The sequence below is a fragment of the Marmota marmota genome, unplaced genomic scaffold (assembly GCF_001458135.2).
Source record: "Marmota marmota marmota unplaced genomic scaffold, marMar, whole genome shotgun sequence".
Taxonomy (NCBI): domain Eukaryota; kingdom Metazoa; phylum Chordata; class Mammalia; order Rodentia; family Sciuridae; genus Marmota; species Marmota marmota.
The window spans coordinates 34,857,221-34,881,848 of NW_025999977.1; the positions used below are offsets into that span (position 1 = coordinate 34,857,221).

General features: G+C 37.9%; 1 protein-coding gene across 5 annotated transcripts in view; it reads right to left on the reverse strand.

Moving 5' to 3' along the window:
* Positions 1-24,628, reverse strand: part of Rasgrp3 (RAS guanyl releasing protein 3) — a 106,228-nt gene that overhangs the window by 68,845 nt on the left and 12,755 nt on the right. For 2 of the 5 annotated variants that reach the window (XM_015479778.2, XM_015479777.2), the window contains exon 1: positions 8,036-8,155. The exons of 1 other annotated variant lie outside the window; for it this stretch is intronic. The gene's annotated coding sequence lies outside the window, so the exon portion shown is untranslated. Of the gene's footprint in view, positions 1-4,692; positions 4,712-8,035; positions 8,156-19,864; positions 19,886-24,628 lie in introns of those variants that run through there. 2 more of the 5 variants (XM_048804566.1, XM_048804565.1) reach the window with 2 other exon arrangements.

Here is a 24,628-nt window from a genome sequence, read left to right on the forward strand (position 1 = left end):
TTTTTTTTTTTTTTTTTTTTTTTTTTTTTTTTTTTTTTTTATGGTGCTGGGGATTGACCCCAGGGCCTTGTACATGTGAGGCAAGCACTCTACCAAGTGAGTTATATCCCCAGCACCATAGATTTTTATAGAACATTTATTTGTATATTGTAAGATGATTGTTACAATATTCTCAAAAATATAAATCTGCTTAATCAGGTAGTAATATAGGGTAAAGCCTCATTTTTTATGTTTGTGCAATATACAGTGCAAAAAACGTGTTTAAAAATTCTAAATGAACCATCTTGTATGAAAACATATTTTAGATTTTTAAATATTACTTTTGTTACCTAAATGTAAATCCTGGCTTCTGCAGAGGGGGCCATGAACCAGACTATACTTATTGAGGATTTAAATGTTTTTCATTCAGTAAGATTTCCAAATCTCGGAATTAAGACAATTTTCTAAACATGTTAGTTCTTATTCCACAGTTTAATGTGCAATCATATTCCAGATAAGTTGCAGAATTTTATGCATGACATATCTGTAATCCTTATAGCTGAACAAGATAATTTCTCAATTCTTACATCTTAATACCACAGCACTAGCCTAGGTCAAAGTATTTGAAATTTCCAAAGAAAGGCTGAAAACAGTAATTCTTCTAAAACATAAAAAAAAAATCAAGATAGCATAAGATATGTTATACTGTTCCTGCTTTAAGCTGTTCTTGGCCCTTCTAGCTATCAATAATCATGGCCCCCAAAACCATTTATGAGAGTGAGTATGATTGCCCCTCTTGGTGCCAATATTATATCACTTCTTGTAAAAACCAAATTTAATTTAAAGCAAACTGTCATTGCTGGTTAATCAGCTAGCTGGGCAGTCATGATCCTTTTTATACCTGTCATCATCTGTAACAGTATAATGATTTTTGAGTGTTGCCAGAGGCTCAGCTTTGCAGGACCACAAGGTGCAAAGCACCACAGTCAAGAGAACACTTGAATAATGAGAACAGAATGAGTGTGTTCTGGGTAGGAGCTAAAAAGAGACTCCAGAGTACATACAGTCCACAGTCTCAGGAATTTTCTTTGTCCTACAGCCTCCTAGTAATGGAAAGAGGCATGTACTGGGAATGACACAATGTCAGTTACATGACAATTCCAGCCTATTCCCAACTCCACGGAATGGCTGTACTTTTCATAGAAAGCATTAGTTTTTAACATAGAGATAGTGAAAGACAGCATGGTTAAATAGAAAATGCATGTTCTTTGTTTCCAGGAAGACCAGGACTAGAATCCCATTCATTGGCTTATGACCTTTCATGGTGCAATGTACTTGACCTCTTTGAAATTTTTCTCTCCCATAAGAGTGCCCGCAATAATGTCAACGTCTGTGGGAAGTCAAAATAAATGTTATTTCATTCCCTCCCCCAATAGCACAACAGTTTAAATGCCTACTATAGAATGAAAACAGAAAGAGGCAGATTACTCTCAGAATCAAGAGTGACGGGGCCAGAAAGAGGCTGCAGAGAAATCTCTAGCGTCACCCTTCTGATTCGGCTCTGTCCTTGCCATGAAAAAGTAATGATCTCTGAAACATCCTGTCAACTCACATGATTTTGAACAGCAGGCATTCCAAGCATAAATGAAATACTTTCTATTTTGAAAAAAACAGAACTGAAAGTGGAACAGATTCCAATATTCAGTCAAACTGAACTCATAGTGTGGGTTTTCCAGAACCAAATATGGAGATGACACTCAGTTCTTCAATTTAAAGCTGTTCAAAATTCTCAAGTAATTTATGAACTTCAGAAATCTATATTAACTTGAGACTTAAGAAGATTCATCTGAGAGTCACAGGACAAGTTGTTATAGTGAGGGAAAGCCTCAGAGAACTTCAATCAATGATAGGGCCAGAAAAGGACTTTATTCCTCCTAACTCCTTGATGCCAAGTGTAAAGTGTTCTATAAAACTGACCTGCATGTGGAAATTCCTAGGAAGGACTCCCTCATGGTGTCTGCCCAAAGTTAATGTATGTAGAAGACTCCGAGAAAAATTGATTTGGCTCATTTTAAATTGTTGGGGTTTTGATTGTTTGGCTTCCCAAAACAAAACAAAGGACCGAAAAGCCACTTTTAAAAAACCTAGAGTCTGATTCTATCATAGATTGGTGACCTCTGCCTGAGGTCTACTCTAGACCATCTCAGCACCACAGACAGAAAAAGGAGAAGCCCTTCAAAGCACTTACACACTCAAATGCACTTACTCTTCTGTGACTTTTGAAGCAATTAAGCAACAGAAAAGCAATAACCAAAATGAATTTCAGAGATTCGATATGGATTTAATTTTCTCACATGTTACTTTCACCCTATTACTAGTTCTCTGTCAAATATTGTTCCAGGTACATGTCCAAAGTTTAAACTCTGAATACATTCGTAATACTAAACAAACCAATGGCATAATGATCTATGCAAGGGTCTTAAAACATCTTGTAGGTAGGGACAGGTCCACTTAAACCAACACTAAATTAAGCGAAAAGATAGGATAGGATCTGACAAATATAGAAGGCTTCAAATAATAAAATTACCCATCTGATCAAATAGAGGCTTAAAAGATGTTGGAAAATCTGCAGCTACATAAATCATGTATATAGTGAGTGGAATTCCCCACTTATAATAAGGTATCAAGATTTACATTACTTCACATTCTACACACCATACCTTTTTTGTTTTTGTTTTTGATTGTTGGTACTAGGGATTGAACCCAGAGGCACTTTACCACTAAGCTACATCCCCAGCCTACTTTATTATTATTATTATTATTATTATTATTATTATTATTGAGACAGGGCCTTGGTAAGTTGCTGAGGTTGGCCTCAAACTTGAGATCCTTCTGACTCATCCTCCTGAGTCAATGGGATTACAGGTATGCACTACCACACATTATACCTTTCGCCTATTCAGGAGGTGATAAGCCAAGTGACGACACTTTTCTTTACAAAGGACAATCCCACAGCTTACATGTAAATGCATGGTCTTGAAATAGTTGAGATGGGTCTTTCTCTGATGACAGGATATGTGAAGAGAAGTTGGGAATCTGGAGTCAGTACACTGTAGACTAAGCTCTATCAGTTACTTGTTCCCTGATCAAGGACAAGTCACCACTGGCTCTCCTTCTGTTTCCTCTCTGAAAACAATAGTAATGATGGCCTCCCTCTTTCATGGGATTGTGGCAGAGTTCAAGAAAGTGCCTTATGCTGGCAAATTCCCATATAAACACCAGAGTTTATCTTCTCGCTACTAGAGAGGGGATCAAAAACCAAAGCATAGAGACTCTACCCACCATGGACTCTGGAAGTATATAATGGCCTATTGAAACAGTAAAAAGCCCCCCAAGACTCCAAATCCCTGAAAGCAATAAGAACATGACTCCAACAGTGAACTCCAAAGACTGTAAATGAGGGATCGGTACAAAGAGAAAGGGGGCTCAGAGGGAGTTAACTCTTTGGGAATGAGTGGCTTTGAAACACGCCATCTGGCAAAAACAAAGAAACAAAAACGAGTTCTGTAGCTCAGAATTTTCTTGCTGTAAGAGGTCCCAAGAAAATAATCAAACAGTTTATTTTGCTTCAAAGCAGCTCTGGAGTACAATTTGTGGACTCTGTGGAAATCGAGTCCGTTGCACACATCTCCCTATAACACCCACTGGGTTATGCCTTAGAAATAAGCCATTCCCAGCAATGATGGAAGGTGCAGCGGGCCCTTCTGATCCTTGGGTTCCACATCTGTGGATTCAACCAACTAGGAATCAAAAACATTTTTAAGAACAATGCACCTGCTCTGAACATTCACAGACCTTTTTCTTTATCTTATTCTTAAATAACATAGTATAGCAGTTAGTTACATAGTACTCACGTGGCATAAGTTGTTGTAAGAAATCTATAGATGATGTAAAGTAGGTGGGAGGGTTTCATAGGTTATGTGCAAAACTTACACCACATTATGGAAAGGACTTGAGTATCCTTAGATTGTGGTATTTGTGGGGTCCTGGAACTGACCTCCCAAGGATACTGAGGGACAACTATAATTCCTATTGGAGTAAGCCTAGAGGCTCTGGTTTAGTAGACTCCATTGATGACTATCATTGTTGGGCTTGATTTAAAGGCATTAGATGGATGAAATTAGGATTAAAATTTTCCTTTTCTTATAAATAACTTGATCTCCAAAACATGTAATCTTATCACAATGACCTTAAAAAACCTTGACAATTTTCTCCTAGACATCCATGTACGGCCTACTGGCTTAATTTCCACCCAGCTTCAGCCAAGGACTCCCTCAGCCCTACTGTGGCTCTTGTGCTCTTTAGAATTTTGACATTTAACCAAGTAGAAGAATGTGGAGAAACAAATGGAAAATTTAAAAATGTTTAAGAAGTAGGTTTCTATAATGGTTCTGTTTAATCTGGTGACTCAGAGAAGCCACAGGTTCATGGGCAGCATTGGAATATGGAACAGGCGAGGGGAGAAGGGCACACTTCTCAGGTAGGGGCAGGCAGCAGAGAAAAGCCCATGTCTCCTCCCTCCCCACTCCCAGCCAGTCCCAGCCAGCAGGCTCTGGAACCCCAGGCCCAGGACACACACACACACACACACACACACACACACACACAACTGGGAGCAGAGGACTGGGTTGTTTCTATTCAGAAATAACTTACTTGGACACCCCATCTTCCAGGTTGAGCACAATGAACAGCTCTGATCATAGTTTCATCAACACTAAGCCAGCTATTTGGGGTGGGGCCTGGGTGGAGTGTCTGTCCTCCAAAGGAAAAGGAAAAACTGACAGGAAAAATGGAGGGACAGGCCAGAAAGGGCAGAGACAGCAGTAGGTTCCAGGTTAATAACAAAGTTCTCTGTTGCTGGCCTCACCGATGCAAGGGCCATCACTGCAAACTGTTTTCAAAGATAAAAGCACACTGCCTGTCAGTGCTGTGTAGCCCGGGCTTAGACGGTCTCAGGGGAAGCCTAGCCCTTCCTGCCATGAAGTTTGGAAGGGCCATAAAACACATTGTGTATCTAATTTTATTGTGCTGGAAATACTCTTGTTTGCATTTTCATGGGGTTTTACTTTCAAATGTGTGGGATTCCCACGTGCATTCCACTTTGATTTTTTTTTTTTTTTGATGTGTACAGATTCTGGAATCAGACCTGGGTGTCACTCTTTCGTGCATCCTAGGGGGTCTCTGGGCCTTCATTTCCCCATATATAAAACTGGAATAATAAAATACAAATGGTCCTTAACTAAAAATGGGGCGATAGCCTAATAAACCCACCAAAGGTTGAAAATATCATGATGGGAGAACACATTCGATATTCCTAACCTTCTGAACATCACAGCTTAACAACACGGTATGCTGCAGGGTATTGGCTGTTTTGCGCAGTGGTACTGTGGTTGACCTCTAGCTGGGGTTCACTGCTGCTGTCAGACATCTCAGAAGAACATACAACGTACTGCTAACTCAGGAAGAGATCCAAATTTGAAATAAAAAATGCGGTTTCCACCGAATGCCTATCACTTTCACACCATTGTGAAGCTGAAAAATCATTAAGTTAAACCACCAAAAGTCAGGGACCATGTACGCAGATGGTTATAGAGGAGTTATTGTGAGAACTCTATGAAAATAGATACACTTGTGAACATCAGCTGGCACAGCAAGTTGCCTGATAAATGTTTTTTAATTATCAGCATTGATATTATCCTACAGCTGTAGCAGAACAGTGTACCTCTCGTTTCTCACTCAGCACTGTGACCCAGACATATTTACTACAATGTCCTCATCTTCAAAACAGAGGTGTTCAACTAAACATCCTATAATTGCTATCCAAATCCACAATTCTTTGGCAGTTTGGATGTGCTAGGTCATGTAAACTAGCTATTTTTATTATTTTTGAATAATATTGGTGTTTGGAAAAGTCCAAGTACCATTGGACTTCTCAAATCTGTGAGTTTTCAAAAATTTAGCAGTTGGATGACTCAAAGGAGGCTCTGACCCCCACTGAGATGTTCCACTTCGTAGGACTTTTGTTGTTGTTTGTTTGTTTGTTTTTGTGCTAGGGATCAAATCCAGGGCCTCAAGTACACTAGACAAGTGTTCTACTATTGAGCTATACCCTCAGTCCTATGAGTTGTTATAAGTTCTTCAGGATAAGTAGGGAGTTCAGACCTCAGTGGATATTGCATTCTATTATATATATATATATATATATATATATATATATATATATGAAAGAAAGAATAGCCCAGCAGGGCAGAGGGCCCCTGCAGTTAGACAGGGAAGTCACAGGTCCCCTGCAGCCAGAAAGGGAAGTCACAGGCCACGTGGACACCGACCCAAGGACCTCACACAAATGACATAAAGAGGAACAGAGGGGTTAGAATGACTTTTTTTTTTTAATCATTGGTGATTCTAGAGTTTATGGATTCTCCTGAATTTTAGGGAATAGAAGAGGAAGAACTTCTAAATGCCAGCCAGACATTTTTTCCCCCTACAGCAGGGTATCTGAAGCTGCCTACGTCAAAGATAAAGCACTTGAGACAAACTGTGTGGGGGAACCTCTGCAGCAGAACTGATTTCCAGTCCAATCTCCACATGCGACAAGGAGTAGCCAGGATGAAAAAAAGGGGAGTGTGCCCTAGGAGCCGGGCAGAGCTGCAAGCACACTGCCAACTTGAGCCCATACAACAATCCTCTAGTTAATCTGCACACACTCAGTGTCCTAGGCTCATCCAGGCAAAACACTGTCTAGCAAGACTTCAAATGAAAACAACCATTCTCTGTTCCCCCTCAATATTATCCAGGCAATCCAAAGAGAGGAACCAGCTTGGTTATCTCCTTGCAGCCTCTGATTCAGAGGCCTGCCATTTCCAGAAGTTACATCATCTCTCTGTTCAGGGTCTGACCCTTTCTCTTTTCCCCTTTTTCCTTTTCTCTTAAGCCTTCTGTCTGGCGATGAGCAGAGGACAAACATCCAAACAGCAGCTCTGTTCCAGGATGGTGCCACTTTCCACTTCTCTCAAAAGCAAGCTCCACTACTGCTGAATTAACCTGGGAAAAAAGGTCCTCGCAGGGCTTTGCATGCCAGGCCCCTCCTCTCCTGTGGTGATAATTAGATTCAGGCAGCACTTCTACAATCCACGTTTAAAAAAAAAAAAAAAAAAACAAGAAAGAGCCTAAGCATCATAAAAATATCAAAACACTAAAGTAAGGAAGGCCAGGGCAACTGAAAACTTCAACTTTAAAGCAATGGAGGTGAATTAGCTTATTGGAGAAAAGAGCTATAAAATATAGCTTTAGTGAGTTGGAAAGCATGCATGAAATCTGAATACGATTTCTAATCTAACTGTGCATATCATTTTGTCACTTATCTATACTCAGGCTCTTAAACGTTGTTAAATAAATATTCTTCGGTATTGACTAGAAATGTCAAGCTAGTCATCTAATAAGTTCACAAGTTATTTTATCTATTTACTTTTTTAATTTTTTAAATAGGGTCTCACTATGTTGCCCAAGCTAGTCTCAAGTCCTGAACTCAAGGGACTCTCCTGCCTCAGCCTCCCAGGTAGTAGGACCGGTGGGCACACACCACTACACCTGGCTTACAAGTTATTTTAAACCACTGTATTTTCAACAATAAAATAGAATCAAAACTAGTCATCCACTCACTTCCACAGGTCTCCTACTTGTCACCTGAATCTTGGCTATGAACTTAAATATGACAGACTATAGAAATCCCGGACACCTGGAAATCAACTTTTACAGACAGGAATCAAGCAATACATCCATTCATCCTCAAAGTTAAAAGACGATGTTGCTAAAAATAGCAGGTTCTTACAAAGTCACTAAAAACACACATGGATACTGGTACAAATAAAATCATCTCCTCCTATAACATCAGAGGGAAACCAAAATCAAAATAAAATAAAAGTTGCTGGTAGCTTGTAACACACACACACACACACGTACACACACACGCAGTCTCTAGTCTCTAGTTACTTACTGGGTGGTTTTGTGGCCGTATTCCTCACATCAGCACCCTGCCTGTCCAGCTGCCAAGTGCCGGAGCATGCCGCCAGCAGCTGTTTCCTTCAAGCCTGGGCTCTCTGTGTCTTAACCAGTCACATGCGCCTCCTGATAAATACCGCCCGGTGCCAGGAGGTCAGAAACTGAAGATCATTATTCTCCTCCTTCCGAAACCTCAGAACCCCCTGGGTTGGCTCGGCCCTTTCATTAGCATGCAGAGCAGAGCAGAGCTGTACATTTCACAATTTGTTTTCTTTTTAGTGACAAACACCCAACAGCTGATAAGTCACACCGGAGGGCAGGTCACTGCAAGTGGAAAGTTAATAGTGTTTGTGGTAGGGGGGAGGGGAGCCTGACAGTCCCATCTCAGTCAGGTTTTCACTGGGGCCCCACCACGCAGCAAGGTCAGGGAACAGCAGCAGGTGGAAGCTGTCCTATGTGTCAGGTGGCCCTGAAACACGTGAGTGTGCTGGGTTTCATTTTCTCAGGATTCCAGGCTCCAGTTTGTTGGCAGAGCCACAGTCCTAAGCAGACTGGTCCTGAGGGAGGCAGATCCTAACTCATCATCTCAGAAGGCTTAGGTTTGACCTCAGAGGCCAGGGCTGCTGTGTTCAGAGGCACGGAGGGGTAAACATATGAAGGGCAAAGGAAGAAGATCAAATGCAGCTTTCTCTACAGAGCCGGTGAACGGGATTTCAGGTAGCTGGAGACCACACTTGCACGTAGGTATCTGCTGCATTGTGCCAACATTTTCAGGCACAGTAAGCAGTTTGAAGCACCTCCTGGTGGAGTGGAAACAAAGAATCACCGGGCTTACAAAGCCCTCCACAGAGGTGCTGCTGCCTGCTTGGCTGGCTGGGAGGCTGGCCAACCTGCAGTTTTCTGTACTGCTCACAGGTGCTCACCTGTCCTGGGTGTCTTATTGGATCCATACTTCTTGCCCAAGCTGATTTTCCCACCCTACCCTCTCCATTCTCCTCTCCAAGAAAAGCTCTTGGAGTATCCGATTGTGGATGGTGTCCCCATTTCAATTTCTGATTTCTTGGTATAATAAAAGGGACACTTCCCAAAATCTGTATCTGATCTCACCCTCCAGGGTAGGAATCTTACAGTTAACTTATTTGGCAAAGTGAACATCCAGAAAAGATGGTTCAAGTCCCCCAGGGGATTTCTGAACCATAATTAGCCTGTTCAACTATCAACTTTGATTTTTAAAAAGTGAAATCTTACTCAATATAGAAGCACATGGGGGCAATAGTTCATAGTGGGCTTTATCTCATAATTATTTACAGTTATAATTCAACTAGAAGTTTCCCTTTATACAGAGAATGGTGTTTTCTAGAATAATCGGGGGGAAAAAACTGAGTCTTGCCGTAACAAATTTGTTACCAACTTGTGAGAGTCTTAAATGTAAAGGGAAAAATTTTGGAAATGTTGAAACAAATTGCTTTCTAAGAGTTTAAAGTTAGTAATAGGAATAAACTTTAGATATCAGAACATGATGCCCTACAGTACGAGTCAAGTTCATGGACATTTTTGCCCATGTGTTGATGTGACACTCATCAATCAGAAACAGAAAAGGAAGACTATTGATCATTTGAAATATTATTTTGATTTATTTATGTTTTGTATTTATAGTAACGGTTACCTGATGATATCTATCAATCTTTTTATTTGCAACTGACTGGGTTAATTTTTCTGTCGACCCATTGCATCTCACATAGTTCAAGAAAGAGAGTCTTTTGAAAATTTCTTCATGACCAACAGAGGAAACGGTATACAGATTAAATCGATTGAAAATTCTATCGGCAAGGGAGGATGGATCCAGAAGACACTTATGAAGCAAACTATTGACAAAGAGACCAGAACTTGGGCTCTTCTAGTAGGGTCCAAGAATGTGACTGAGGTTCTGCAGTGACATCCTTCCAGCCTTGCAAAGAAGGGACAGCCCACCTTTCTTGTGAAGCCACTCACATGTACCTTTCATTTCCCTTCACTCAAGAATCGATGTCTCCTCCCACCTGGGCTTTGGATCTCACCCTGTCCCCCACCTGTCTGGACCCTCTTTACATCAGTCAAGCCTTCTCTCCCTCTCAGCTCACCCCGGTCATCGTCCAGACATTGTTCAATATCCTAACAACCCTCTTTTTGATCCCTTGTTCCGTTACTACCCTAGCTCATTCATTCCACAGCTAAATCTCTGGAGAAATACTTGTCTCTCCATCCCACATCCCACTTAAGGCTCTCCCCAAGTTACCAAAGACCAAGAGCAATGGACACTCTTTTATTCTACTTGACCTTTTGGCCACATTTGACCCCAAATGATCAAGGGCTGCTTGACGTGCTCTCCAGTGACTTCTGTCAAATTTTAGTTCTACTTCCTCTGATGGGAACCTATCTTATTCCATCTGGCCCTTAAATGTAAAAGTCCCCTCTTCCCTTTCTGTTCTCTAACATCTCTCATGTGTTCTCATTGATGACTGGATGACAATAGTGGTTTCTTAATTACTTGTCTTCACTCAAAAAACCCTGAATCTTACCCTCCACTCATCTCTTACATTTTAGGATGGAACACGCCTCTCTCTAAGGGCCTTGGTGATTTCTTAGGAAGCTTTGTGTTCTCAGAACCAAGCAGAACTCAAGTCCTGATGCCCGCTCTTTCAGGTATTCTGCCTTCGTTGCATTTCTTACTGTTATAATTAGGTTAGTTCCATCTAACCTTTGCAAAGGGTTGTTTTCATTGAAACAAGGCTCAATGTATAACTATGATTCAAGAGAAGGACTGTCCACTTATTTTATAAAAAAAAAAAAAAAGATGTAAGGAAAGTTTGCAAAACTCATGTTTATATTAGGCCACCAAAAAAATCTTGAGTATTTTCCCCCACAAAAGGAATTATGCTCTATGGCCACACACACACACAAAAAAAACTATAAATTAATTACAAATTGTAAGTCAAACCAGAGCCAAACCCTTACCAAAAAACATGATAGCTTAAAAAAAAAAAGAAAAAGAAAAGAAAAGCTAATGGGAGAAGAAATCCAAAAGACAACTACAGATTGCTTGTAAGTTTTTAATAATGAAATTTGTGAGCCATAGCCAAAGTAATGATTAGAGGCAAACTAAGCTCAGATGTTCAAAAAACAGATCAACAATCACAGAAAAACATATGAGTTGTTAAGAAATTGTTTCCAAGAAACAGCTTTAGTCAGGGTTCCTTACACAATTAAGTTCTCCCTGAGCTTCAAGCCACAGATAACTCTTGGGCAATGTAAAATGTTCAGATAAATAAAAGTAACAAGAAGCTACATAATACTCCTGACCTAAAAAAAAAAATGATAAAGCATAATACAAGAAATCATCAACTAACCTCACGCATGAACAAAATGTAGAAATATGTCAATATTACAGTATCCATTAGTATAATAAGTAAGTCATAAAACTTTTGGATTACCACAAGAGATGATCTTGAAAAATCATTTGATAGAATTCAATATCAATTTTTTAATTAATAAAATGGAGTTAGAAGAATTATTAACACAGTAAAGATTCTCTCTCTCTCAAAACAAACAAACATAAGCATTATGTTGATAGTGAAACTCGAGGGGTATTAGCATTAAAATCAGACAAAAGGGAAGGATGCTCATTATCACTACCATCACTTGGCAGGCTCTGCATAGTGAACCAAGGCAACCAGGCAAGAAAATGAAATTAAAGAATAAGTATGGGAGCCTCCGCAGGAGACAAAATTACTTAACTTGAAGATGTTATAATAATTTACTCAATAGAATCAACTTTTAAGAAGTTTTAAATAGAGGAGTGAACAGTTATGATATAAAAAAACACAAGTTTCATAAAATTTCTCATATAATATCCAATAACTATTAGAAATAAAATAGCAACAGTTAAACAAAACTTCTACAAATGACAAAGTGATTAACCTAAACAAAAAATTTACAAAACTTTAAAACTTTACTGAGAAAATAAGAATATACTTTTCTGGACTAGAAGATGCAATGTTATAGAGATATCGTTTCTCAGGCTGGGGTTGTGGCTCAGTGGTAGAGTGCTTGCCTAGCAGATGTGTTGCACTGGGTTCAATTCTCAGCACCACATATAAATGAATGTAATAAAGGTTCATTAACATCTAAAAAAAATTTTTAAAAAAAGATGTAAGTCTCCCCAAATTTATATATATATATATTTATACATATACATACATACATAAGTATATATATATGCCATAATTATAATTAGGTTATAAATAACATATATTTATAATTATAACATTTATAATCATTCATATATATGTATGTATAATACATATATACATACATATATATATGAATGATTGAATTTTGGTTAAAAATCTCAAAAAGATTTTTTCAAATAGTTCAAAAAAGAAATTCTGAATTTTATTTAAAAGAATAAAAAACTGAGAATTATGAAGTAAAAATTGTGAAAAAAGAATGAAGAAGATTTGAGGTATTAAAAGGGCCAAAAATATTAAAAATTTGAAGTTTGGTATTGGTGTCAATAGGATGGACCCTGGAAAGCCTAAAAATACAAATAAAGATACTATGTTAAAATATTTATTTGAAGAATATGCTAGTTAACCTCAGTGAGAAGGAAATTGATTATTTGATAGAGGTTGAATATTCAGCTAATAGGAAAAAGAAGGATGCAATCTTTACTTCATGCCAGACATAGTAAATGTCTGGTAGACTAAAAAGTTAAATGTAAAAATAAAACCACATGGAAACTTGTAGAAACTCATGTGATTGTTTTCACAGTCTTAAAATTATTTTAGTCATGATTAGATCCTTCTATCAAAAATATTTTAATAACAATCATAAAAGCAAAAAACCATGAAGAAATTAAAATATTGAAGTGATAAAATATAAAATTTGTAAACATAAAATATAAACCCATCATAACCAAAATTAAATCAAAAGTGACAAAATAAAATTTAAAAGTAAAACATATATGACAAAGGATAAATGGCCTTAATATGTAAATAGCATGCACAAGTAACAACTGGGAAAAGGTTATTAATTAATAGTTTATAAGGAAAGAAATATAAATAACAAACATACTCATGAAAAAAATCAGATTCCCTAAAAAAAGAGTTGAAATTAAATAATAATAAGGTATCATTTATTATCTATAAACTTGACAGAGATGCAAAAATTATGATTTCCAATGTTGGTGGGAGGTTTATAAAATAGCACCCTCCTACTTTGGTGGCAAAAATATAAATTGGTACAATATGTGAAGATAATTTTGTAATATATGGAAAAATGTTTTAAAACGTGGATTCCCTTTAATTCATTAGTTCTTGTTCTAGAACTATATTCCAAGGAAAAATATGGATTGTGTGAGTATAAAGCATCTGTATATAAAAGCATCTGTTTATAAAAGCATCTGTTTATAAAAAATTATAAACAATCTATGTGCCACAATTAGTTGAACGAATTTCAAAACATTCGTAAGCTGTAACACTATGCAATCACTGCAAAATAATGTTGTTGATGTATATTATTAGCATAGAAAAATATTCAACCTAGATTAAGATTTTGAAAAGTTACAGAACTTTATTCAGAGTGATCCCTTTTTCCTAAGAAAATATATGTGAACATATGACAAAGTCTAAAACATTATATATCAAATCTTAAAAATAATGGTTATTTAGGAGTATTGGGGTTCATATATTTTCTCCTTCTTTATGTCTATCAACATTTTTTACTGTTTCTATGGTAAATATATATTCGTTGTTTATTTTAAAATGATCTTTTTAAAATAAGAAAAGGAAAACTAGACCTACACTAACACTAAAGTATTTTAATCACCTACACAAAGAAGAAAAGCCATTGACAAGAAAAGGGATCAAGAAAAAAGAACTATGATCTTAAGAAAAAAAAATCCTCTTCATTCATTAACAAAGTGGGACCCTTTCTCCTAAGTCTGCTTCTCTAACATGTTAGTCCTGGGCCCAGCCCAATGTTTGACAGCAAATTACTAGAAGTGGCCAAACTACAAGGTTCAAAGGATACAGGAAGAGGAGGAAAGGGTGTTCTAGCCTAAGCATCTTGGATTTAGTTTCTCAGAGACATCCTCTTGGGCTTTTGTTCCTTAGGAAGAAATTCCCAAATGGTACCCATCCCACACAATAATAGCAGCAACCTCCTGAAGCTTCAGATCCATCTGCCTGGTACCAAATTCCAGACTCGAAGTTGGTGACACACCACCTGCTGGTCACCTCGAGACACTAACAAACACATCTTCTGCACCTCCAAGTTTTCCCTTGCAGGCAGCTTAGTAGACAACATTACTCCCTTCCTCCTCCAACTCAGTAAATTCTACCCTGTGCAATCTCTGTCTCTCAGACACATACATTTGGAAACAGAGAGACATGGCTTAGCAATTTGATACCTTCTCTGTTTCTCTTTTTTAGTTCCGGTATTTGTCTAAGTATCACAGTATTTTCCCTGTCACTCCTGTTCTTCCCTCTTACTTCTCTTTGAACTCTGTGGTGTCAAAATAAAATACCCAGTCACACTCAGTTAATAAGAGTTGTGCTAGCAACATGCCTGTAACAAATAAAAAAGAAACTTTTTAAAAGAATCAGAGTAGAGTTTTTAATGGATAATGCTTTTGAACACAGCAAATCAATGTCAATAAATGAAGAAATATAGAGCCTGTGTTCTGTATACACTGCATTTAAAGATTCTCCAAAGTGTGTGGAAGACCACTGTTCTCAAAGTTAATAATATCTCGGGGAGAAATAAGGAACGTGTAGAAAGACATATATAAGTACTAATGATTATTACATATAGTAGCAATGGGGCCTTATATATAATATATTGTTCATATATTATTAATAATGTTTAACAAGTAACATGTGTGCAAAATGCACTTTAATTCTCATAGCAATGCTCTAGGGAGATGCTATTATTACCCCCAGATGACTTTTAGTGAGGTTAACCAGCCTGCCCACAACTAATAAGCAGCACACACAGAAAGTTGCTAACCCGTGCCTCTCTGTTTCCAAACCCTGAGCGTTGACCATCCCCCCAAGTGATTTAGTAGCTATAAAAGTTTCCATGGACTTGCTCATTCTCTTCTAATCCTGCTTACCCACAAGTACAACAGCCAAAATCAACTGGATTGCATTTAGGGGTCTCATTACTGGCATTTTAACAGTAGCTTGCTAACATTATCCATTGCAAATGTGAGACCAGATAAGCAGTTATGGAGTGGCCCATGTTTTGAAGGCCATTTGCAGCATTCTTTCTATGGTTAAAGGCATTCAATGTGTTTTGAGTTTCAAACAATAATTTACATGTGAAACTTTGGAACACAATCCATACGTGAATTGGAGATAAGGTGTATAGAAATAACAAGAAGAACAATGGAGTGTGAACCAGAGGAGGACTCTGCAGGAGGCAACTTTGCACCCTGGCCTCTGTACCTCCTTTTCTTCAGCATTCCTGGAGAAACTCCCAAATTTGTGGACTTTCCCTTTCAGTTCTCTTTCTTTTTCCTGTTAATTCTCTTCATTTTGGTACCTTACATTCACTTTTTAAAAACATTACCCTTGGCATTATTACTCTTATTTAATTCATTTAAATTTAACTTTATGGTAGTTTTTTTTCCTCTTAAAAATCCTCCTTCAACTAACCAGCTTCTTAAATGAGGTTGGGTTGAAAGTGGGCTCAATAAAATGTAAGAAGGAAAATTTAGCATTCATGCCACAAAGCAACTTGCCTGGCGTGATTACTTACACAATAACTTTCTCCCCTAAGAGTATTATTTCAAGACCCAGATTTGACAGCAACTCTTATTAATCTTTGAGGCTCCTACCCCCATGAACCACAGATTAGTGGTAAAATTAATCCAAACCTATATATTTTAAAATATCACTGCTATTTCTGGGATTCTTTTGGTTCTTGAAAAGAATTGCTCATAGTAAACAAACAAGCAAAAATCCAGTGGCTGACTACAGTTTTCTGAGAATCATTTAGTAGGCAGAGAATAATATAAAGGCTGTTTGCAGATTGATGATTTCCTTTCTGATCAAGCATCGGCATAGTTGCTCCTTCAAAGCAGAAAAGGCAAAACCTATTCAGGGATAAATGAGGGAAAGTAAGTGTTTAAATATTTTTCTCTAATTGTGGGGTAGCTAAAGGCATGAGATGGGGGTGCAGGTCCAGCTTCCTAAGAATCATAGGAAGGAATGAGGGTGTGGCTCAGTGATAGAGCTCTTGCCTAGCATGCACAAGACCCTGGGTTCAATCCCCAGCACTGCAAAAACAAACCAACAAGCCCACCCAAGGGAACTTTCTAGAAATTAGAAATTCCTTTGTTTTCAGAGGTGAACTCTAGACTTCCTCCACCACACTACTTCCCTCACCAGCCTCACTCTCAATTGACACCTCCTTCTGAATCCACTGAGCTTCTGTGGCTTCACATCAGGGCCCCCTGACCTTGGCTGGAGGATAATGCTCAGCGTCCACTTAATGAACGAATGGAGTTTTACACACTGTAGCCATAATTACAAAATAGCCATAGTAATTTGATAACAAATCCCTCGGCTCAAACTTGTGCGTAATTCTTAACAACGTTAATGTTCCAGTTAATCGCTTTTGCTCTTCACTTTAATTACCAGATTATCCAAACCCAGCTAGGGAACTACAAGTTCCATTTTCCAGCCTTAGTGCCAAACCACTTGCTGAAGTTTTAATCCAACCATCACAGCCTCTAGGTTATAAATCTGTGCAGCCTGGGCTTTTGACCTCCTTTCCATACTGTTTTCTAAAACACCCCTCCCTTGATCTCACATTTCCTTTAACAGTGTCCCAACTTACTTATAAGTAAGCTCGAACTTTTGACAACAATCTCAGTATTCCTTATACCTTTGTGCAGGGAAAATCGTTGGACAAGACACTTTTCTTTGGACTTCCTGAGGGAACACAGAGTCAACCATAAGTGGGGTAGAAACCTGCTAAGGAATGAGGATCTGGTATTATTGCAACCAGGATTTTCTTATTTGTAGATCCTAGGAGGGAAGCCAAGAAAGCACATCTAACAGCACATTAAAAAAAGAAAACTGGAAATGTTCAGTTTTGTCTAAAGTTTTAATTAAAAATGGAGTGTTATTGGCTCGTCTTTGTGATTGCCACTCTTCTTAGTGAAAAGTAGTAGATTTATTTATGCTGGGGTAAAACTTCTCAAAATGAGGGAGCAGAAATGAAGAGTGGGGTTCTTTCCTTAATATAGACCATAGGAAGTTAAAAAAAACTCAGTAAAGTGTCTCAGCTAGTGGAAACACATTCTAGTAAGAAAATACAGAGGACATGGGCTACAGTTGAAAAATACCAACCTAAGTCCTGAAGCTTTGAGAGGAATGTGAATGCATATAAGTTCATTTTAGATATATCTTCCAGTGGCCAGAATGCAGACACATTATTGCATTGAACAACAGCCTTGTTTCACCATCACAAGAAAAACAGGAGTCCTGTGTATGTGTGTGTGTGTGTGTGTGTATCTTATTTTATAAGATGCTTAAATTTTAAAAGCAATGCATGCCAATTGTAACAAGTTGAACAATACAGAGATATGCATAAAGAAAAATTTAATAACTTGATAACTCATTTTCCCCATCTATTCTATCTTACAGAGATAAAACACATTTTTATCTATATCAAAATGGACTATGGATTAGAAAAATGTATTATGCAAATTTTTTTCTACTTTTCCATTTTCTAAAGCCCCATTACTTCCCCCCCCCCAATTACTCTTAAATTGATTTTTTTTTCTTTAATAATGGTTCTGTATATTGGCTCCAAAATCAGCAATATAGATTTAATTAATTATTTTTAATAGTTGTATTCTAACTTACAGTATAGCTATATCATAGTTTATTCACTCTGTCAATGAATATTTAAATATTCTCAGGCTTTGCCTCTATAAACAGTGTCATACTAAACATCTTTGCACATATATTTTCAGTTCCTGGTGCTTTTATTTCCATAGCATACATTTCCCAAACTGGGATTATTGAAGTCACAAAAGTTATTCATTTGCTCTTGACCAAGATTCTCTTTTTGACCAAATGCTAGCTAGCCAAGTTCCTCTGAGCTCTCTTCTCTTCTTGGGTTATGAAGTCTTAAAAAGAATCCTAAGATAGTTTCTGGCAGTTCAAGGCCACATCCATAAAATGACTCTAATCCTCCTTCAAGGGCCTGCCTGAGAAAACTCAAGATTGCCAAAATAATTTATCCTCAGCCAATACCTGCGGATAGGGCCTCTGTCTTCTAGTCTCTGTGGGAGAAAGAATGCTAACTTTAATAAATGATAAAGGCCAGCACACAGACACAGCTGGCCTAATCTCATTTATGTTGACCAAACCTTTGTAAATTTTCACTTTCCTGACTGCTGAGCTCCAACTTGCCCTCTCCCTACTGCCTCTTCTCCCTTTAAAATGCCTGGTTACTTTTGTACAAATCAGATTTGAGTTCAGTTCATGCTGCCCTTTTTCACCTTTGCAATAGTTATTACTGATTAAAATCTGTCATTACCACTTTAACTAGTGTCTGGCTTGACACTAGCCATTCTCAGTGACTTTCCCCAAAATTGAGCAATGCAAAGGTCACAGCCTTAAAACATATCTGAGAAATATTCATTTTGAGGATCAAGATTACTATAAGAATCACTAAAACTTCATTTCAGAATTATCTCTCACCACGTACGATTATTGAATCCTTGAAAGTTGAAAATGTTGGCTTATTCTTCGTGAAGAGTGATGTTATTTTTTCAAAGCATCTAAAACTTAATGGACAAAGTTAAAAGTTGGAGTCTATTTATCTTCTGCTATTGTACCCCTATCATCTCTGTATGCCAAAATGTCTATGAATTCTAAATATCATTCCAAATCATGGAATCAATTGCCGATTGGTTTAAAAAAGTGTTTTCATGAGAAAATGTGAACTGATATGCTACTAAAAACAAAAATATTAAGATTGGGGGGCTAGAGTTGTGGATCAGTGTACAGCGCTTGCCTAGCACATGAGAGGCCCTGGGTTTCATCCTCAGCACCACATAAAAATAAATAAAATAAAGATATTGTGTCCAACTACAACTAAAAAATAATTTTAAAAAATATATATATTAAGATCAGACTGAAAACATATGACCGCCCTTTCATAGCGGGCAGCGGTGCTGCTGAGGGAAAGGGGCAGTGATTCCCTCACCAGTTTCTGTCCTATTTGCTGACTGTGGCCTTATAACTGAGGAGCCAGTTCCTCACATGCCATCGGAGGCAGGAACAGGCCCGCAATATAAACACAGGGATGAGGAGCACCCATTGTCCAGTTCTACTCTTCCAGGCACAGAATTTTATCTAAAGCCACCTCTTCTGAATGATAAAGTTTCACCATATGGTTTGGTTTGGGAGGTTGGAGGAAGACGTTGGAACATATTTGCCTGTATTTTCAATAATATATTCCACATTCCTGTTAACTGATACGTTTGCACCAGCCAACACACTATAAGACACAAACAACTGAGTGCAGGGTTCCCAGCTTCAAGAAAAACTATGTTATATTCAACATAAATTAAGGGAAATTTGTTCACATTACCAAAGCATTCTCTGTTTTATAAAGTTTCACTTGTTAAAAGATTAGAAGAAATGTGTGCACCCCTGGTGCATTAAAAATGGCACTTAACCAACCAAAATTCAACTCATACTATTCAAGAGCACATTTATTAAGTAAAATAAACATAAGTCCGATTTTGGACTCAACTTACTGGCCCAGATGGTCTGTGTCCTTTCCTTCAGAACAAAAAGTGGGCAAGTAAGCCCTAGCTGCCTGTGATCGACAGCTATTTCACAACATCTCCCAGTGCTCAAAAGAAATCTGCTATAAATAGACCCTCAGTATTCACATTAGTACTCTCAGTCAAAAGGCCAGGTGAAAGTATAAATTGCTTGAAATCTGTCCCCTGAATTCTAATTCCATAGGGTACTATAAGCTGAAAATTCGCAGTAAATCCTCATTACAATTCCACCATAAATAAACTTTTTCTTTTTTTAATCACTTTCTAAACTAGTAAGAGAGGCAGCGTGGTGAGTGGTGAGAATGCTAACTACCACAGAACAGGAAACCAGGATTCTCATTCCCTGCTCCGTCACTTCCAAGTCATAGACTTAAGCCTTTAAGGATAAAATTCCCCATTTGTAAAAAGGAAATGATAATACCCAACTCAAAGTGCAGCTATGTAGGTTTCCTGCAAAGGTCTTATTCAGGAAATTGTGCACTCTACCTCAGGATTTTATCCTATAAAATATACAGTATGTGCACAAAGATAGATGTAAGGCACATTAAATATGACTTGTGTCACACTAAAAGGAGAAACAAACCACCTAAAGATGAGATGGAGCAAAACAATCACAATGCTGGCATTCCATGCTGTATACACCAGACAGGCAGGAAAGGGATAAAATGAAAAGGTGGTCTGGATGCACAAAGTGCAAAAAATGAGTTGAAAAAGCGCCATGCCTTTAGTGCCGTACAATAACACATGCTTTCAAATGCATAGAAAATATCTGTAGAAACATCAAGCAATAAACATATATCCACTTTTAAGAAACAAAAGAGTATTCCAGGTCTTTCCTTTTCTGTATGATTCATTTTAGCATTTGAATACATTCTTTTATAACAAACCTGAATTGCTTCTATGATTAAAAATTAAGGATAATAAAGTAAAAGCACTGCTATGGTTTAGATAAATGTCCCTCAAAGGTCCACATGTTAAAGGCTCAGTGATCAGCTCCAGCCTATGGCATTAATGGGAGGTGATAGAATCTTTAAGAGGTGGGGCCTAGTGGAAGATCTTTAGGTCTTTGTGGGTGTGTCTTTCAAGTGGATTGCAAGATCTCAAGATCTCAGCCCATTTCTCTTTGTTTTTTTGGTACTGAAAATTGAACCCAGGGGCGCTTTACTACTAAGCCACATCCCCAGCCCTTTTTACTTTTTATTTTATTTTTATTTTAAAAGAAGTTCTCCCTAAGTTGCTTAGGGCCTTGCTAATTTGCTGAGGCTGGCCTCAAACTTGCAATTCTCCTGCACCAGCCTCTCAATTCCCTGAGATTATGAACATGCACTACCACCGCCTGGCTTTCTCTCTTTTTTACCCCCTGGCCATGAGTTAAGCAGTTTTGTTCCACCATGCATTGCCACCATGATGTGTCAAAGCAGTGGGGCCATATGATCATGGGCTGAATTCTCTAAAACTGTCAGTCAGAATAAACCTTTTCTCTTTACAAGTTGATCATCTCAAGTATTTGTCATAGCAAAGGAAAACTAGCAAACATAAACATTTAGCACAATGCCTAGTGGACTTTCATGAATGATAATTATCATAGTTACCTCTGTGCAGAAGCTACAGAACACTAAGGAAAACAAGTTTGGAGAAAACAGCAGACCCTGTAACATGCAACCAATTATATTTGTTAGTGAACTAGATCAATTTTTTAAGAAAATAAATGTTTCTAGATTTTTTATTGTGGTACTAGATTCATGGGTGTAAACATATGTTAAGAATCAAATACTTTAAATATGTACAACATATGTCAATTATAACTTTGATAAGGTGCTTTTTAAACAAATGGAACTAAAATGTTAAACAGTAGAAATATTAAGGTAGGAGAATGAGACCAGAATTCAAGGTTTCTAAGGTCTTTATTTGGAAGAAGACTGAGGAAGTTAATATTAGACTTACCAAGTATGTTTTTTAAGCATAACCACTAAAACAAAAGAAATTTAGATTATGTAACTTTCAGACCATGAAAGAGGAAAAATTGAAAAAAATAAAACTTGAAAAATTATTCTAAAAATAAAGGCAGAAAAGGAGATAAAATGAAGAAAAAGAATGATAATCAAAGGCAAAAATAACATTAATTCCTCCATTACCACAGCATAGACTTTCTAAATTCACCATTGAAATGTAAACCCTATCATTAAATGAATAAAAAGATGAATCCACAGCCAGTTAGCTCCGCAGGTATAGGACTGTGTACGTGTAGGTAACAGAACTAGATGATCCTCCCCAGTTTGGGTCCTTTTAACTGCTTTTCTAAAGCCTTGAAATTAATTGAAGGAAAGTTGTTTGCACCAAAAATAACAAAGGAAACTGAGTTGATGGGGAGAGGAGAGGGTAGGAGAAGTGGCCAGGAGATGGAGAATTGGCAGTAAGAAAAATGTTTCCGTGGTATAATCTCAGCAAAATAGTAAATGAAGTGCATGTGGAGATGTCTGATACATGCCCAGTTAGTGTGCACTGAAAATGATGTTGCATTTCTTACTTAAAATGAGGCACTCAGGGCAGTGTAGGGTGACATCTAGCACCTCAAAACTCCTCTTCTCCTTAGGACACCTGAAGGTGAAGTCCTTCCCTGCATAACAGAGCTAGAAATCCTCTAGGAAATCTGAGCTAAACTTAACCAGACCAGATGGTGCAGTTCATCTCTTCTTTCATAGAATCTGCAAAACTGGGTAGAATGGTTCTAATCAGTCTTATCAGGAAAACAGATGGAAAATTCTTTCCAGAAGTTAATTCTTTAGTCTTATTCCAAAAGGAGGGTATGTGGCTCCTCCGCGGGCTGTCTAGGTTTGGCAGCACTTTCTCCAGACTATTGGTTTTACATGTGTTGGGGCTGATGTGCAAAGGGACTACAGGCGAGACACTAGGAAATCATGAGCATTAGTGCACTTGCCCGAATGTCGCCTCTCTCCAAATGTCCCACATCACTCCTCCCAGTTATCTAAGAATTTGTGATCCTGTCATGATGGTGGAATGCTAAAATAGAAAACTGCACAGGACTAAGAATCAAAAGACATTTCTCACCCCATCCCAGTCTTAATCCACTTAGTCCATGGTGCAGGTTTACTACATTACCCATATGAGTCCACCTTCACGATCAATTTTCAACAAGAATGGCAATATTCGTCTCATGGATTTTTTTTTCAAAAAGAGAGAAAATAATATAGAAAAAAATACTTTGAAAAACTATACTGTGTTGCAGAAATGTGAAGTATATGAATTTTTTAAAGATAACTTTAAGCCTTCATGGTGCCTTTTCCTATATGATATCATCTCCTACAGAAGAAACTGCAAAGTTACAGTTGAAATCTATGACACTGTCGACCTGACATTCCCAATTTCCTCTACCATCACCTTCAACCACAACCCCCTCTGCCCCTCCTTCTTTGACCCAGAGATAAGCATGTAACCCAAACTGAGCCAATCAAGGTCTCTGTCTTGCATTGGCCACATTTGAGTGTTCCAAAGCACCATGTTCAAGCGGATGATTCCCTAATTTGAGTCCTTTCCCCATATTTTTTAGACATAGAACCAGGTCATCCTTTTTTCTGTGACCAAGTTGTAAGATTAAAAACAAAAACAAACAAACAAAAAAACTAGAACCTATTAGCAGATACTTTTTCTGCCTTGCCTACAGCATTCTGAAAGACAAGAAAGAGGAGAGGGTTGGGTCTCAAATTACATTTACTTTCCATATTTTAAATATGTCTGCCTTGGCCTTCAGCGACTGTCTTCTAGTCTAAACACCCCATATTTTACCTTCTTGAAAGAATAAACTTTTTCTCTTCTGCTATAGTGGGAGAAGGGTGGTCTTCCTTTTGTGCAGAAACCCTTTAATCTAATTTTAATGGAATTTTGGAAGGAAGCAAAAGTAGGCAAATATATGTGTTAAACATTTCTTTAGCTGGAACCTCAAAGTAGGTAAATGCATGTGTTAATCTATCTTTAGTTGATGTGAAGGACTCATCATTCTTTATAAGATTCTTAATCTGCTAGCCCCTGCAGACTCAGACTTCAGGTTTTTTCCTGTAGATGCAGTTGCCCATCCATCCCAGGGCCAGGTGGGACACCAAGGACTCAGGCTCAAGGCTCATCCTGCACAAGCTTGCCCCTATGCACTACAGTTTTAGTCTAGGTCCCATGGACGCAGTCAAAATACACAGAGTAGCTAAATGAATAAAAATAAAGATCCAGCTGTACCTAGCCTAAGAAAGTCTCAAGTTAGCTAACTCAGAATTAGAGAATAGAATCATGGTTTGCAGAGGCTAAAGCAGGTGGGCGCTTGGCACTCTTTGTCAAGGGGTACAAATTTTCAGTTATATAGATGTATAATTTCTATATGTACAGCCCAATGACTATAGTTAATAATAATGTACAGTATACTCAAATGTGGCTAAGAGAGCAGTACTTAAAAACTTCACTATTTAAAAAATAAGTTTGCAACGAATATGTTAAATAGCTTGATTTAATCATTCCATACTGTAAATGTACATTAAAACATCTTGTTTTATACTGTAAATAAGTGAGATTTTTGTTTATCAGTTATACCTTAATATGTCAAAGAAGAGCTGAGCGCAATGGCATATGCCTGTGATCCCAGCAGCTCCAGAGGCTGAGGCAGGAGGATCACACGTTCAAAGCCAGACTCAGCAAAAGTGAGGTGCTAAGCAACACAGAGAGATTCTGTCT